Source organism: Coregonus lavaretus (assembly GCF_964263955.1).
Source record: "Coregonus lavaretus genome assembly, chromosome: 31".
Lineage (NCBI taxonomy): Eukaryota > Metazoa > Chordata > Actinopteri > Salmoniformes > Salmonidae > Coregonus > Coregonus lavaretus.
The window spans coordinates 17,629,849-17,645,864 of record NC_140018.1 but is presented as its reverse complement, the minus strand read 5'-3'; positions in this window follow the sequence as shown (position 1 = coordinate 17,645,864).

Here is a 16,016-nt window from a genome sequence, read left to right as displayed (position 1 = left end):
AAATGACACAATACATTATTTACATTTCAAAAAAGTGTTGTATATTATAAACGGTTCACCCAATATGGATGAAAATACATTATTTCCCATTTCTATTGGGCACAAAATTGTGACGAGGTGTGAATCAGGCGCAGGAGGTAAAATACCGAAGTCCAAAGTTTAATCCGTTTGCATAAATCAAACGCTCCAAGCGTCAAACGAAACTATACAAGGGAAAACATCCACCTTGGCAATAACACAGTGAAATGTAGCTCAATCGCGCTACACGCTCTCACAACAAACAATCACTCACAAAGACAAGGGGAACAGAGGGAACACTTATACACATACTAATTAGGGGAACCAGGTGTGTGTGATTGACAAGACATGACAAGTGGAGTGATGAGAATGGGATCGGCAGTAGATAGTACTCCGGTTACGACGAACGCTGGAGCCTGCCCGAACCAGGAGGGGGGGCAGCCTCGGCGGAAGTCGTGACAGAAATATTCTGAAAATCAACCTAAACAAACAGCTAATGCATCCAACAAATGTGTAGTCACAAGCTTGTTGTAGTCACTGTGTGCTATGAATATGGGACCAAATAATTAACTTTTTACTACTTTAATACACGACACAATACTTTTGGTCCCCTAAAATGGGGGGACTATGTACAAAAAGTGCTGTAATTTCTAAACGTTTCACCCGATATGGATGAAAATACCCTCAAATTAAAGCTGACAGTCTGCAATTGAACCTCATAGTCATTGTAATGTGCTGGAGTACAGAGCCAAAACAACAAAAAATGTGTCTTTATAACTTGGAACTGTATCACTGGGTAGGGGGAAGGGGCAGCTGAACACTGATCAATCTATACTCCTCACGTAGGCCGTAGCCAAACACTTGACATGCTAATGATTTGTCTTTGTACACCAGGGGTTAGCGTTAAAGTTCATAATGATTCATTATACAGTATATATACCTTCTGTCCTTTCCTTCCTGAGTTATAGTTGAAGTTGGAACATGCGTGTGTGGCTGTGGCTGTTTTGGGAACAGTAATGACATATGAGCACACACAGATTTACTGTGCTGGTACCTGTTCTATTCCTCAAAGTCATAAGAGGAGCTAACCAATGGGAGTGTCTTTATCAAAATCTTTCAAACCAAAACGCATACAATACATTTGCCAATGCAGGGGTGTGGTCAAGTGGGGAGAAATAAGGTGGGATTTACCTTTTTTTCAGTTGATTGACCTTTCCGTGTTAAACCAGCATGCATTGCATCACAAGTTGAAACCTCCCCAACTTTTCTAACAGACAGTGCAACACAAACCTAGACCCTCCCAAGAAGAATTACTAAACCATTGAGTTGGCTGTGGGTACGTTCTTGTGAGAACGAGTGTGGAGAATGCATAAAACAATACATTTGAGAAGCACTAGCACTCCCCCTACTGTATTACCTCATGCTTTATGGGCTTGCTATCTACAGTACGTAGGCAGGTAAACATGCCAAAATTAACACAGCATGTATTTATTAACGTATCAAGATCAAATATTGTAGTCAGGCAACATATGAGAAGTGAATAGGGAACATTTCATTCCGAAGTCGGAGTGCATTTTCTCTCGCTTCAGCTGAAATATTGGCTACCATTGATTTCAAGACATTTTGATTTCTTTGCATACTTTCTATCGAAGCTTGCATCGATGCATGCTTCAAAATATGTACGAAACGGATTATGCATTCGAGAAGTGCCCTCCGTCCTCTGTTTCACATACTTTGATTTGGACTCATACTCCAACCCTCCCGTGCTTCAATTTGCTTGCTCGGAGCACGGTAGTATGCATTTTGAGAAACACCCTGTGTTTTTGGCACATCATAGATAGGCCCCGGGGGAACAGAGGTGACAATGAAGGTGCTGGTAGTGACTGAGGGGCATGTGTGTAACGCTCCAGCCCTGTCCTCTCTCCCCCTCCCTCCCTCGCTCCCTCGCTTTCTCTGTCCCCTCTCCCACTCTCTCTCTCTCTCTCCCTACCTCTCTCTCCTCACTTATAGGACCTCTGCAGGAGGCCCGTGGTGACAGCCACAGAATGTCAGTCCGCTACTGTGAAAGACTTGAAATAGACATTTAACTGCCACTGAAACATGTGTGTGCATGTGTGTGTGTGTGTGTGTGTGTGTGTGTGTTTTTGCGTGCGTGCGTGTGTGTGTGTGTGCCCGTGCGTGCGTGTGTTCGTGTGCGTTCACATGTGAATGGGAGAGTGATAGGACCACCCTGTCCAATAGGTTAACAGTAAAGGCTAAAGTACTGAACTTAAGAACTTTTACAGATTTGCGGTGTTCACAGGTGTAGTCTTCACCTGGAATGTTTTCCCTTGTAAAAGTTTAATAGTCTGCAAGTGTTTGCATGTTGAAAACATCAGGCATGTCAGGGACACTTTCAGTTATACAGTGTTTGCAATTCTCGGTAGGATATCCCTTGTTGGCATCCATACTTATGCAGGACACGTGCAAATCAGAGTTCAGTAAATATGATGCCCATTGCCCAGCACTGCCCTGCTGTGATTGAATTACATTATGCTTGAAGTTGATCAACATGTCATAAGGGTTGAATGCAGACCACATTATGTTATTACTACGACTGTGATATGTGGTTGTCTCACCTAGCTATCTTAAAATTGTCACGGTTTCGGCCGAGGCGGCCCCTCCTCCTTGTTCGGGCAGGTTTCGGCGGTCGTCGTCTCCGGAGTACTAGCTGCCACCGTTCTATGTTTCTTGTTTGATTGGTTTTGTCTGTTTGTCACACCTGTTTTGTGTTATGTCTCATTAAGCACCCTATTTAGTTCCTTGTTGTTAGTTAGGTGTTGTGTGTAATTGTTCCTTGTCGTGTTGCTGCGCTACCTGTATTTGGTGCGCTATTTTGTAGCTTACCTCCTTGTTTGTATTTAGGAGAAGATTATGCACTTGTTTAGTGCGCCCGTTTGTGTACGCCTGTGCGCACTTTTCTCGCCTCCGGGCTGGTTTTTGGATTATTTTTGTGTGATCTACTAAAGTATTTTGTTGGACTTTACTTCTGCGTCCTGCGCCTGATTCCACACCACACCTACCTACAGCAACTCTTGACAGAATTACACACCACATATGGAATCAGCAGGAGCACCCACCGACATCATGGAGGAGCGTCTTAAATAATAAATAATAATAATATGCCATTTAGCAGACGCTTTTATCCAAAGCGACTTACAGTCATGCGTGCATACATTTTTGTGTCTTCGTGGTCAAGAGGATCGAATCAACCAGATCGGGCACGCCTTGGACCGCGTCATGAACACCCTCCATCGATGGGAGACCAGCGGGATACCCACACCCCCACCTATCGCACCATCACCATCGGACAGCCCGCCCGTCCAACTACCGGAACCCAGTGGGATTCGGCTCTCGCTCCCGAGGGCGTACGACGGCACCGCTGCCGGGTGTCAGGGGTTCCTATTACAAGTGGAGCTCTACCTTGCCACCATACACCCGGCGCCCTCGGGATACGAGAGCGTTTCCGCCCTCATCTCCTGTCTCACCGGCAAGGCGTTGGAGTGGGCCAACGCCGAATGGAGGGGAATAGACGCCGCCACAGTCACCTATGCGGAGTTCTCCCGCCGCTTCCGTGCTGTCTTCGACCATCCACCAGAAGGGAAGGCGGCGGGGGAGCGTCTATTCTACCTCCGACAGGGGATGAGGAGCGCTCAAGAGTTTGCGCTGGAGTTCCGGACTCTAGCGGCAGATGCAGGGTGGAATGAGAGGGCCCTCATAGACCACTTTAGATGTAGCCTTCGGGAGGACGTCCGCAGAGAGTTAGCGAGCAGGGATACTACACTAACATTTGACCAGTTGGTGGACATGGCCATTCGGCTGGACACCCTGCTCGCGACCCGCGGACGTCCCAGGTGGGGGCCTCCCATTTCACCCTCCAGCGCCTCCGAGCCGAGCCCGATGGAGCTTGGAGGTGCTGGCGCTAGAGGGAGGAGAGGAAGGAGCCCGAGGGGGGCAGTCTCCTGCACCAACTGTGGCCGCGGAGGGCACACCGCGGCTAGGTGCTGGGGAGGGTCCCCTGGTGAGGGAGATGTCAGGTCACACATTGGGGAGTCCTCCCAGGTGAGTAGGCGCCCTACTTACCCAGAGCTTTCTGTCGTACACATTACATTACCTGTTTATTTCCCACAGGTTGCACCTCGTTCCCAGCATAAGGCGCTAGTCGATTCAGGCGCAGCTGGGAACTTTGTAGATCGTAAATTCTGTGTTGAGTTAGGGATTCCCCTCCTTCCAGTCGATAAGCCCTTCCCTGTACATGCCTTAGATAGTCGTCCGTTAGGATCTGGGTTGATTAGGGAGGTCACGGCGCCACTTAGGATGAGGACGCAGGGGGGTCATGAGGAGACGATTCAACTCTATCTGATCGACTCTCCTGCGTATCCGGTGGTACTGGGGCTTCCCTGGTTGATTACCCATGATCCTACGATTTCGTGGCGAGAGAAGGCTCTTAAAGGGTGGTCTGCTCAGTGTGAGGGGCTATGTCTGGGTGTTTCCGTAGGGGCGACCTCGGTGGAGAGCCCGAACCAGATGCCAGCACTGCACATTCCGCCTGAGTATGAGGATTTGGCACTCGTGTTTAGTAAGACCAGAGCGGCACGGTTGCCGCCTCATAGACAGGGGGATTGTGCGATAGACCTCCAGACAGGAGCTGCGCTCCCGCGGTGCCATGTGTATCCTTTGTCACAGGAGGAGAAAAGGGCAATGGAGACTTACATTGCCGATTCTCTGAGACAGGGATACATACGGCCCTCCACTTCTCCCGCGTCCTCGAGCTTCTTTTTTGTGAAGAAAAAGGATGGAGGTTTGCGTCCGTGTATTGATTACCGCGGTCTCAATCAGGTGACTGTGAAATATAGTTATCCACTCCCGCTGATTGCGACCATGACGGAGTCATTACACGGGGCACGGTTCTTCACAAAATTGGACCTCAGGAGCGCATATAACTTGGTGCGCATTAGGGAGGGCGATGAGTGGAAGACAGCATTTAGTACTACCTCCGGCCATTACGAGTATCTCGTCATGCCATATGGGTTAATGAATGCTCCATCAGTCTTCCAATCGTTTGTAGATGAGATTTTCCGGGACATGCAGGCGCAGGGAGTAGTGGTGTACATAGATGATATTCTAGTGTACAGTTCTACTCGGGCCGAGCATGTAGCCCTGGTGCGCAGGGTATTGAGGAGACTGTTGGAGCATGACCTGTATGTCAAAGCCGAGAAATGTCTGTTCTTTCAGGAGTCAGTCTCCTTTTTGGGTTACCAGTTGTCTGCGTCAGGGGTGAGAATGGAGGTGGACCGAGTGTCTGCCGTGCGTAATTGGCAAACCCCAACTACGGTTAAAGAGGTGCAGCGGTTCTTGGGTTTTGCGAATTACTACCAGAGGTTTATCCGGGGTTTTGGACAGGTGGCAGCTCCCATAACGTCTCTTCTGAAGGGGGGTCCGGTGCGCTTGCAGTGGTCGGCTGAGGCGGACAGGGCCTTTGGGAGACTGAAGGACCTGTTTACCTCGGCTCCAGTGCTGGCGCACCCGGATCCCGCTTTACCCTTCCAAGTAGAGGTGGACGCGTCTGAGGCCGGTATCGGGGCAGTTCTTTCACAACGGTCCGGCACACCACCTAAGCTCCGCCCCTGTGCTTTTTATTCTAAGAAGCTCAGTCCGGCGGAGCGGAATTATGACGTAGGGGACAGGGAGCTGTTAGCCGTAGTACAGGCCCTAAAGGTGTGGAGGCATTGGCTTGAGGGGGCTCAACACCCTTTCCTCATTCTGACCGACCACCGTAACCTGGAATACATTCGGGCAGCTAGGAGACTGAATCCTCGCCAGGCTCGATGGACTATGTTTCTCGCCCGGTTTGTGTTCAAGATCACTTACATCCCTGGGTCCCAGAACGGGAAGGCAGATGCCCTGTCCCGGCGGTATGACACGGAGGAGAGGTGCGTGGAGCCCATTCCCATACTACCTAAGTCTTGTCTGGTTGCACCGGTGGTATGGGAGGTCGATGCGGAGATCGAGCGGGCATTACGCACCGACCCTAGCCCTCCACAGTGTCCGGTGGGTCGGACGTACGTCCCGCTCGAGGTCCGGGATCGGCTGATTTATTGGGCTCACACGTCACCCTCCTCTGGACATCCAGGTATTGGCCGGACAGTGCACTGCCTTAGTACGGGGTACTGGTGGCCAACGTTAGCCAGGGATGTGAGGGTTTATGTCTCCTCCTGCTCAGTGTGTGCCCAGTGTAAGGCGCCCAGACACTTGCCCAGGGGTAAATTACAACCCCTGCCCGTTCCACAACGACCCTGGTCTCACCTCTCGGTGGATTTTGTTACCGACCTTCCCTCCTCACAAGGGAATACCACCATCCTGGTCGTTGTGGATCGGTTCTCGAAGGCCTGTCGTCTCCTTCCCATGCCGGGGCTTCCTACTGCCCTACAGACCGCTGAGGCTCTATTTACTCACGTCTTCCGGCATTACGGGGTACCCGAGGATATAGTGTCCGATCGAGGCCCCCAGTTTACATCCAGAGTCTGGAGAGCCTTTATGGAACGGTTGGGGGTCTCGGTGAGCCTTACCTCGGGTTACCACCCGGAGAGTAATGGGCAGGTCGAACGAGTCAACCAGGATGTGGGTAGGTTTCTGAGGTCATATTGTCAGGGCCGGCCGGAGGAGTGGGCGAGATATGTGCCCTGGGCCGAGATGGCACAGAACTCTCTCCGCCACTCCTCCACTAGACTAACCCCTTTCCAGTGTATGTTAGGGTACCAGCCGGTTCTGGCACCTTGGCATGAGAGCCAGATCGAGGCCCCTGCTGTGGATGAGTGGGTGCGGCGCTCGGAGGAGACGTGGAACGCTGCACACGTCCATCTGCAGCGAGCCATCCGTCGACAGAAGACGAGCGCCGACCTACACCGCAGTGAGGGGCCAGTGTACGCACCTGGAGATCGAGTCTGGCTCTCAACCAGAAACCTGCCCCTCCGCCTGCCCTGCCGGAAGCTGGGTCGGCGGTTTGTGGGGCCTTTTAAAGTCCTGAGGAGATTGAACGAGGTGTGTTACAGGTTACAACTGCCCATTGATTACAAGAATATTAACCCCTCGTTCCATGTGTCTCTCCTCAGGCCGGTGGTAGCTGGTCCACTCCAGGACTTTGAGATTGAGGAGACTCCTCCGCCCCCGTTGGACATCGAGGGGGCTCCGGCGTACACTGTTCGGACCATCCTGGATTCGAGACGCCGGATGGGGGGTCTCCAATATCTCGTGGAGTGGGAGGGGTACGGTCCGGAGGAGCGGTGCTGGGTGCCAAGGAGGGACATTCTGGATCCGTCCCTGCTGACCGAATTCCATCGTGGTCATCCTACGCGCCCTGCTCCGCGTCCTCCTGGTCGTCCCCGAGGCCGGGGGCGGCGCACGGCTGGAGCCGCGCGTCAAGGGGGGGGGTACTGTCACGGTTTCGGCCGAGGCGGCCCCTCCTCCTTGTTCGGGCAGGTTTCGGCGGTCGTCGTCTCCGGAGTACTAGCTGCCACCGTTCTATGTTTCTTGTTTGATTGGTTTTGTCTGTTTGTCACACCTGTTTTGTGTTATGTCTCATTAAGCACCCTATTTAGTTCCTTGTTGTTAGTTAGGTGTTGTGTGTAATTGTTCCTTGTCGTGTTGCTGCGCTACCTGTATTTGGTGCGCTATTTTGTAGCTTACCTCCTTGTTTGTATTTAGGAGAAGATTACGCACTTGTTTAGTGCGCCCGTTTGTGTACGCCTGTGCGCACTTTTCTCGCCTCCGGGCTGGTTTTGGATTATTTTTGTGTGATCTACTAAAGTATTTTGTTGGACTTTACTTCTGCGTCCTGCGCCTGATTCCACACCACACCTACCTACAGCAACTCTTGACAAAAATGAATGCACTAATTGTAAGTCGCCCTGGATAAGAGTGTCTGCTAAAATAATAAAATGTCAATGGAAAGGGGTCGTTCCCTTTTTTATATTTTAAGTAGAAATTGTGCACCTGTTATATAAAATAAGGTGCCTTTTAACATATATCACATGGAGAATTCAATAAATCAGAGTTTTTGTATGAATAAAGACCAAAATACAGCATTATGACATCTCCCTCCTTGCACTCTTTGTGATTTCTAGGAATATTTGAACCCATTTAACCCCAAAAATCTCAACGTTTTCAGCATCATTGTAAAGCCCTAGTTATTTTGTTGCTTTGCCAATGTCATTTCTGAAGATTATTATTTATTTCATGTGATTAGTGATTAATTTACGTCTGTCCCTCATTTTAAGGTCAACCTTGTTACGTGAACTGAACTCTCGTTTTAATATGGGGAAACTATTCCTTTTAAAATATTATTTTCAAAAGAAACATTGAACATCTAATAGCAAATCATAGTATAAAAGCAGGTGAGCTGGTTCTACTATTTTTCATAATTTTCTGGTGTTTTGTGGTGGAAAACTGAGTGGGTCGAGCATAACATGCCAACCCTGTTACCCATAGATAGACAGGCTAGAAATGTTTTAACAATTGTACTTTTTTTGTGAAGCTTGCATTCAATTGCCACTCCCTGTTGCACACAAAAAGCTTCCTTTCCCCCTGTCAAAAGGGGATTTATTGCTGATTTAAGAAGAAATCGCCAACCCTGTTACAGTCAACCCTGTTACAGTCAAACCTGTTACGGTCAACCCTGTTACTTTATTTGGCACTTAATAGGCACTTACTATAGTATTTTATTTATTGAACCTCTTCAAATGGGAAAACTAGTTTTTTATCAAGTTGAACATGTGCTAATTATGACAGAACAGTGTCGTGTATTCATGGAAGCCATGGGAAGCCAGGCTTCCCCAAAAAATTGACGAATAAATTTTTTTATAAAATCATTTATCTTTCGTCTCTCTGTGTTTCATAATTTTCCTTCAAATCGCAAGAGGCTGAATGTATCTCACCGGAGAAAGCATCCAAGCGAGCGAAACAGCGCCCCTCTGTCTCTGTATGTGTAGCCCATCTATCTGATGTAGTCTGGTCAAAAAGAGTATGCCATTGTTGCCGCACGTAGGAATGAATTCAAGGGAAGCCAGCGAGCATTTGGTCTCCATTAATAATTTTCCTAATAAAATAATAGCCAATCCGCATTGAACTAAACTGAGTGAGGTCAACTGTGAATGGTCGTGGTGCCCCAAAAAAAAGTTTAAAGGGAAGCCAGTTTGGATTTGGCTTCACACCAATCACATCACATCGAGAGCAAAACGCCATTGACAGAAAAAAACGTGTTGTTGTCCTCCGGTGGCTACCTAGCTAGATAAAATTGGCCCTTTTCTAAATTAGCCATGGATGGAGATAGGGATTTGGACTAATTCTTCGTACTGGCCAATGATTATAACGGCGATCCTGATCCAACCATAAATTCATACATTGTGCCCCTTGACTGAGAGGATGGAAGTTCAATATGTAGTAGGCTAATGTTAACTAGCTGGCTCATTGTTGCCCATGAAAGGAAGTTAGGCTAGCGAGCAAGCATTTTAGCCAGGTAGCCTAGGACAACAAAAACTAAAAGTGTGTACTGCATGACAGAGTTATAGACAGTTTCGTCAACATGAAAGAGAGGAGGATAGAATTGGCGTTTCTCTACAAGTATGCTGAGTCAACGTGTTTTTTTCTACTTGCACGAATGCACACGCGCACACACACAGAAACAGACACACACACACACACACAGAGAAATCAGAACCATGGACAGCCACATCATATTTAGCTTACGTTGATTGGACTAAATTGTTGTCATTGTATAAGACTAAGCATAGGTGATTTGATGATGTTGAAAATGCGAAGTTGAAATGGTGCTGAAATAGTGGAGGCAGCTCCTGTTTTCTTTGCGACTTGCGGTAACTCTCCGTGGTTCTATATCAATAGTTGTTTAGTAGTCCAAAAATTTAGGAAACATTAACTTGCATGACCATGCTGTAGGCCATGTGTAATGATGTCATGTCATAGTATTGTGAGGACAGAGGTAGAGTTACGAGATAAGTGGTTTGGGGCCATGAAGTCTACATTCCTTATGTCAAGGTAGATTAGTGATGTTTAGGATAGCATGAGTGATGAGCAGGATAGTGACTTGGGGTAAGGGTGATGAACATCAAAGACAGGGAGTGCCCATGGAGACTTACCAGATGTATGCCAGGAAGAGGGTAATAGAAGGTATATAAGGTAGAGTGTTTCCTTTGTTCAAGTTAGTTCGTAACATCAAGGGCAAAGCTCTGGTCATTGTTGTAACGAACCCGGTACCGATCATTAAATATTTGCATTAACTTTCTACAAAGTGTCTAACTATATTCTTGCATCCTTGATTACTTGAACACCCGAGTAACTCATCATAACACCATGTAACTGTTTGTTACATGCAATATACTTTGTGGACTTCACCGGACAGAGGTTGCTCTCCAGTTTTGTGATGAAACAAAGGTGTGGTTGAGTTTATTCTGCCACTGTGTCTTCTTATTCTCTCTGCCTTAGGCCTATATATCACGGTCGCAAGGCATATGAACTAACAGGTTATAGAGCAAACAACGTATAGGTTGTAATATGGCATTTTTGAAATGGTTTGGCTTCCCCAGTGATTTTACCCACGCAACGCTACTGTGACAGAACGTTCAAATTAAGTGAAATCAAAAGTTTTATTGAGCAAGTTACACCAAATTGCTGGAACGACCCAAAATGTATGTTGTCCAATCCCACAACCACTAATCACTCCTGTAGGACATCTATCTCAGAACTGAAAAACATGGGCATTTTCAAATCTACTCTGACTTAGGCAGTGAATAAACTATGACATACCAAGCCACCACTCCACACCTCCTTGTTTAACCCACTTTCTGTAGTTGACACCAGGTCCCAGCCGCCAAAGAAGACCAATATTACGGTCTAACTCTCTCTTATCACCGTCAGTCTGTCCAAGCTGTCAGTGCCCACGTCGGCCCAATTGAGGTGTCCAGCTCAAATACCCGATCAAGGAAACCTGGGAGGACCACTAAGGGTCTTTCAGAATCTCAGCCACCCCATCAAAATAGAAAGGGGCCCAAAAACATCCCTTTGAAAGGAGATCCCGGCTAGGGGCTTGGCTTTCAAAACAAGCAATGGGAGCTCTCGTGGGATTAGTGAGTGTGTTGCCTGGCAGATGGGACTATAATCGACCACTTTACGCGTGATGAATGACGATCCAATTAGGCTTCATTGGAGGGGGTCTGGGTGTGTCATCGTGCCCGGTGGTCCAAAGTGGAGCGGGTACTCTGTCTGGAAACACACACACACACCACAGGCGGCCGGTGGCACCTAAATTAGGAAGGACGGACTCATAGTAATGGCTGGAACGGAATAAATTGAATAGAATCAAACACACCTGGTCTCCATGTGTTTGATAACATTCCATTCACTCCATTCCAGCCATTATTATGAGCCGTCCTCCCTTCAGCAGCCTCCTGTGGCACACAAACACACAGGCCCACTCACACACATGCACACGTACACACACAAACACACACTGACTCACGTATACACACACACACACACACACACACAAGCCCACTCACACACATGCACATGTACACGCACAAACACACACCGACTCACGTATACACACACACACACACACACAAGCACCTTGCTGTGACTGGCTCATCTTGTCGTGTCCATTACGAGTGAGTGATGGAGGGATGAATGGGGGGCGGTAGCTAGAATGAGGGAGAGATGGAGTACAGGAAGAGTGGGTTTCTCTAGTCTATGGGATAAAGGCAGATATGTCAGCGCTTCAGTCTTTTAGGGAGACTGACAGGTTGGAATGGGACAAGAATAATGGGTTCAATACTGAGACCTGAAACTGAAACAAGTGGGACAATTCATCCTTTCACTGAATCTGATCTCTTAGTATAGGGTACTAAATGTACTAAATGTACTTTTACTATAAGATAAACTTGCTCTAAATCCTAAGTCTTAGAAACAAACTTCAAACCAACTTCTCTAATCCTGTCTGTATATCTGTAGATTAAAACATTCTAGCTTCATGGCACTTGATTGATAGTAGCCTACAGCGTACTGTATAAATTACCATTGGAGGTGTTTATCAGTCAAAGTCAAAGGCCTTTGATACAGTAAATATTTTCTTTATTTTGCAAATATGGAACAGTCTGAAATTACCCTTGAATACAAACAAACTGGACACAAAATAGAAGTACACTGAGTGAACAAAGCCATTAGGAACACCTTCCTAATATTGAGTTGCACCCCCCTTTGCCCTCAGAACAGCCTCAATTTGTCGGTGCATGGACTCTACAAGGTGTCGAAAGTGTTCAACAGGGATGCTGGCCCATGTTGACTCCAATGCTTCCCACAGTTGTGTCAAGATGGCTGGATGTCCTTTGGGTGGTGGACCATTCTTTATACACATGGGAAACTGTTGAGCGCGAACAAACCCAGCACCGTTGCAGTTCTTCACACCTTCAAAACGGTGCACCTCCTACCATACCCCGTTCAAAGGCACTTAACTCTTTTGTCTTGCCCATTCACCCTCTGAATGGCACACATACACAATCCATGTCTCAATTGTCTCAAGGCTTAGAAATCCTTCTGTAACCTTTCTCCTCACCTTCATCTACACTGATGGAAGTGGATTTAACAGGTGACATCAATAAGGGATCAGCTTTCAGCTGGATTCACCTGGTCAGTCTATGTCATGGAAAGAGCAGGTGTTCCTAATGTTTTCTACACTCAGTGTATATACTATCAACATAGTTTTGTGACCACCACATACTGTATAACATCCCAATTTGACCCCATGCAGGACGGGCTTACTATGGTAGAACCAGGGAGGGCACCAGATGTTACGCCATTGGCCCAGAGCCAGAGTTCAATCAGAATGTTTCCCAGAGACAGGTCAACCTGAGAAGGCTTAGCTGAGGTTAGCTGAGGTGGCATAGTCATTCACTACAGTCTGACTATGCACATCTGATATACAGTGGGGGAAAAAAGTATTTAGTCAGCCACCAATTGTGCAAGTTCTCCCACTTAAAAAGATGAGAGAGGCCTGTAATTTTCATCATAGGTACACGTCAACTATGACAGACAAATTGAGGAAAAAAAATCCAGAAAATCACATTGTAGGATTTTTAATGAATTTATTTGCAAATTATGGTGGAAAATAAGTATTTGGTCACCTACAAACAAGCAAGATTTCTGGCTCTCACAGACCTGTAACTTCTTCTTTAAGAGGCTCCTCTGTCCTCCACTCGTTACCTGTATTAATGGCACCTGTTTGAACTTGTTATCAGTATAAAAGACACCTGTCCACAACCTCAAACAGTCACACTCCAAACTCCACTATGGCCAAGACCAAAGAGCTGTCAAAGGACACCAGAAACAAAATTGTAGACCTGCACCAGGCTGGGAAGACTGAATCTGCAATAGGTAAGCAGCTTGGTTTGAAGAAATCAACTGTGGGAGCAATTATTAGGAAATGGAAGACATACAAGACCACTGATAATCTCCCTCGATCTGGGGCTCCACGCAAGATCTCACCCCGTGGGGTCAAAATGATCACAAGAATGGTGAGCAAAAATCCCAGAACCACACGGGGGGACCTAGTGAATGACCTGCAGAGAGCTGGGACCAAAGTAACAAAGCCTACCATCAGTAACACACTACGCCGCCAGGGACTCAAATCCTGCAGTGCCAGACGTGTCCCCCTGCTTAAGCCAGTACATGTCCAGGCCCGTCTGAAGTTTGCTAAAGTGCATTTGGATGATCCAGAAGAGGATTGGGAGAATGTCATATGGTCAGATGGAACCAAAATAGAACTTTTTGGTAAAAACTCAACTTGTCGTGTTTGGAGGACAAAGAATGCTGAGTTGCATCCAAAGAACACCATACCTACTGTGAAGCATGGGGGTGGAAACATCATGCTTTGGGGCTGTTTTTCTGCAAAGGGACCAGGACGACTGATCCGTGTAAAGGAAAGAATGAATGGGGCCATGTATCGTGAGATTTTGAGTGAAAACCTCCTTCCATCAGCAAGGGCATTGAAGATGAAACGTGGCTGGGTCTTTCAGCATGACAATGATCCCAAACACACCACCCGGGCAACGAAGGAGTGGCTTCGTAAGAAGCATTTCAAGGTCCTGGAGAGTCCTAGCCAGTCTCCAGATCTCAACCCCATAGAAAATCTTTGGAGGGAGTTGAAAGTCTGTGTTGCCCAGCGACAGCCCCAAAACATCACTGCTCTAGAGGAGATCTGCATGGAGGAATGGGCCAAAATACCAGCAACAGTGTGTGAAAACCTTGTGAAGACTTACAGAAAACGTTTGACCTGTGTCATTGCCAACAAAGGGTATATAACAAAGAATTGAGAAACTTTTGTTATTGACCAAATACTTATTTTCCACCATAATTTGCAAATAAATTCATAAAAAATCCTACAATGTGATTTTTTGGATTTTTTTTCTCACTTTGTCTGTCATAGTTGCCGTGTACCTATGATGAACATTACAGGCCTCTCTCATCTTTTTAAGTGGGAGAACTTGCACAATTGGTGGCTGACTAAATACTTTTTTTCCCCACTGTATATTATCCACACATCTGACATACATTACCAGTCAAAAGTTTGGACACACCTACTCATTCAAAGGTTTTTCTTCATTTTTACTATTTTCTACATTGTAGAAACGACAGTCCATCATTACTTTCCTGTGGCGGCCCTCATGAGAGCCAGTTTCATCATAGTGCTTGATGGCTTTTGCGACTGCACTTGAAGAAACTTCTATTCCATATTGACTGACCTTCATGTCTTAAAGTAATGATGGACTGTCGTTTCTCTTTGCTTATTTGAGCTGTTCTTGCCATAATATGGACTTGGTCTTTTTCCAAATAGGGCTAACTTCTGTACACCCCCCCCTACCTTGTCACAACACAACTGATTGGCTCCAACGCATAAAGAAGGAAATAAATTCCACAAATTAACTTTTAAGAAGGCACACCTGTTAATTGAAATGCATTCCAGGTGACTACCTCACGAAGCTGGTTGAGAGAATGCCAAGAGTGTGCAAAGCTGTCATCAAGGCAAAGGGTAGCTACTATGAAGAATCTCAAATATAAAATATACTTTGATTTGTTTAACACTTTTTTGGTTACTACATGATTACATATGTGTTATTTCATAGTTTTGATGTCTTCACTATTATTCTACAATGTAGAAAATAGTAAAAATAAAGAAAAACCCTTGAATGAGTAGGTGTGTCCAAACTTTTGACTGGTACTGTACATCATCAACACAGCTGGCATATATCACACCTCTGAGATATATCATTCACACATCTGACATATATTACGCAATAAAACCTATATGGAAATAGCAGCCATAGCAACAGTGAGCTAATGGTTTTGGCACAGACAACTACTGAGCATTGGTGACACCCCAGCCCAGGGCAAGGTCAATTTAACTATACAGTATGTACCATTAGGGAATATTTATAGTACTGTATCTGGTGACTAAAAAATTACTTAGAGTTGAGAGAAGTGAACATGCAACCATTTTAATGTAAAGAAGCTAGTTAACTTGACTTTGGCCAAGTGATAAGCTAACTTTCTTGCAGTGAGCTAGCAACAGGCCCAATGCAGCATGTGCAGTATACAGTATGATGTTATATGAGTTATGGGGGAATTTTTTCAGACAGACTGTCTGGTTGGCTTCCTGACCTGTAGGATTCTGAGTAGAGCTGCAGGGTGTGAATCTGACCCTGTCAGGCTGAAGGGACAGCTGACCATGTCCAAGCAGTTACCACGTGGGAAGATAAGACCCCTACAACCAGCAGGAGGCCTGACAACAGATACACTCTACAGGTAACTGCCAAAATAACAGAAACACTAAGTAAATGAAGGATACAAAGTATATTGAAAGCAAGTGCTTCTACACAGGTGTGGTTCCTGAGCGA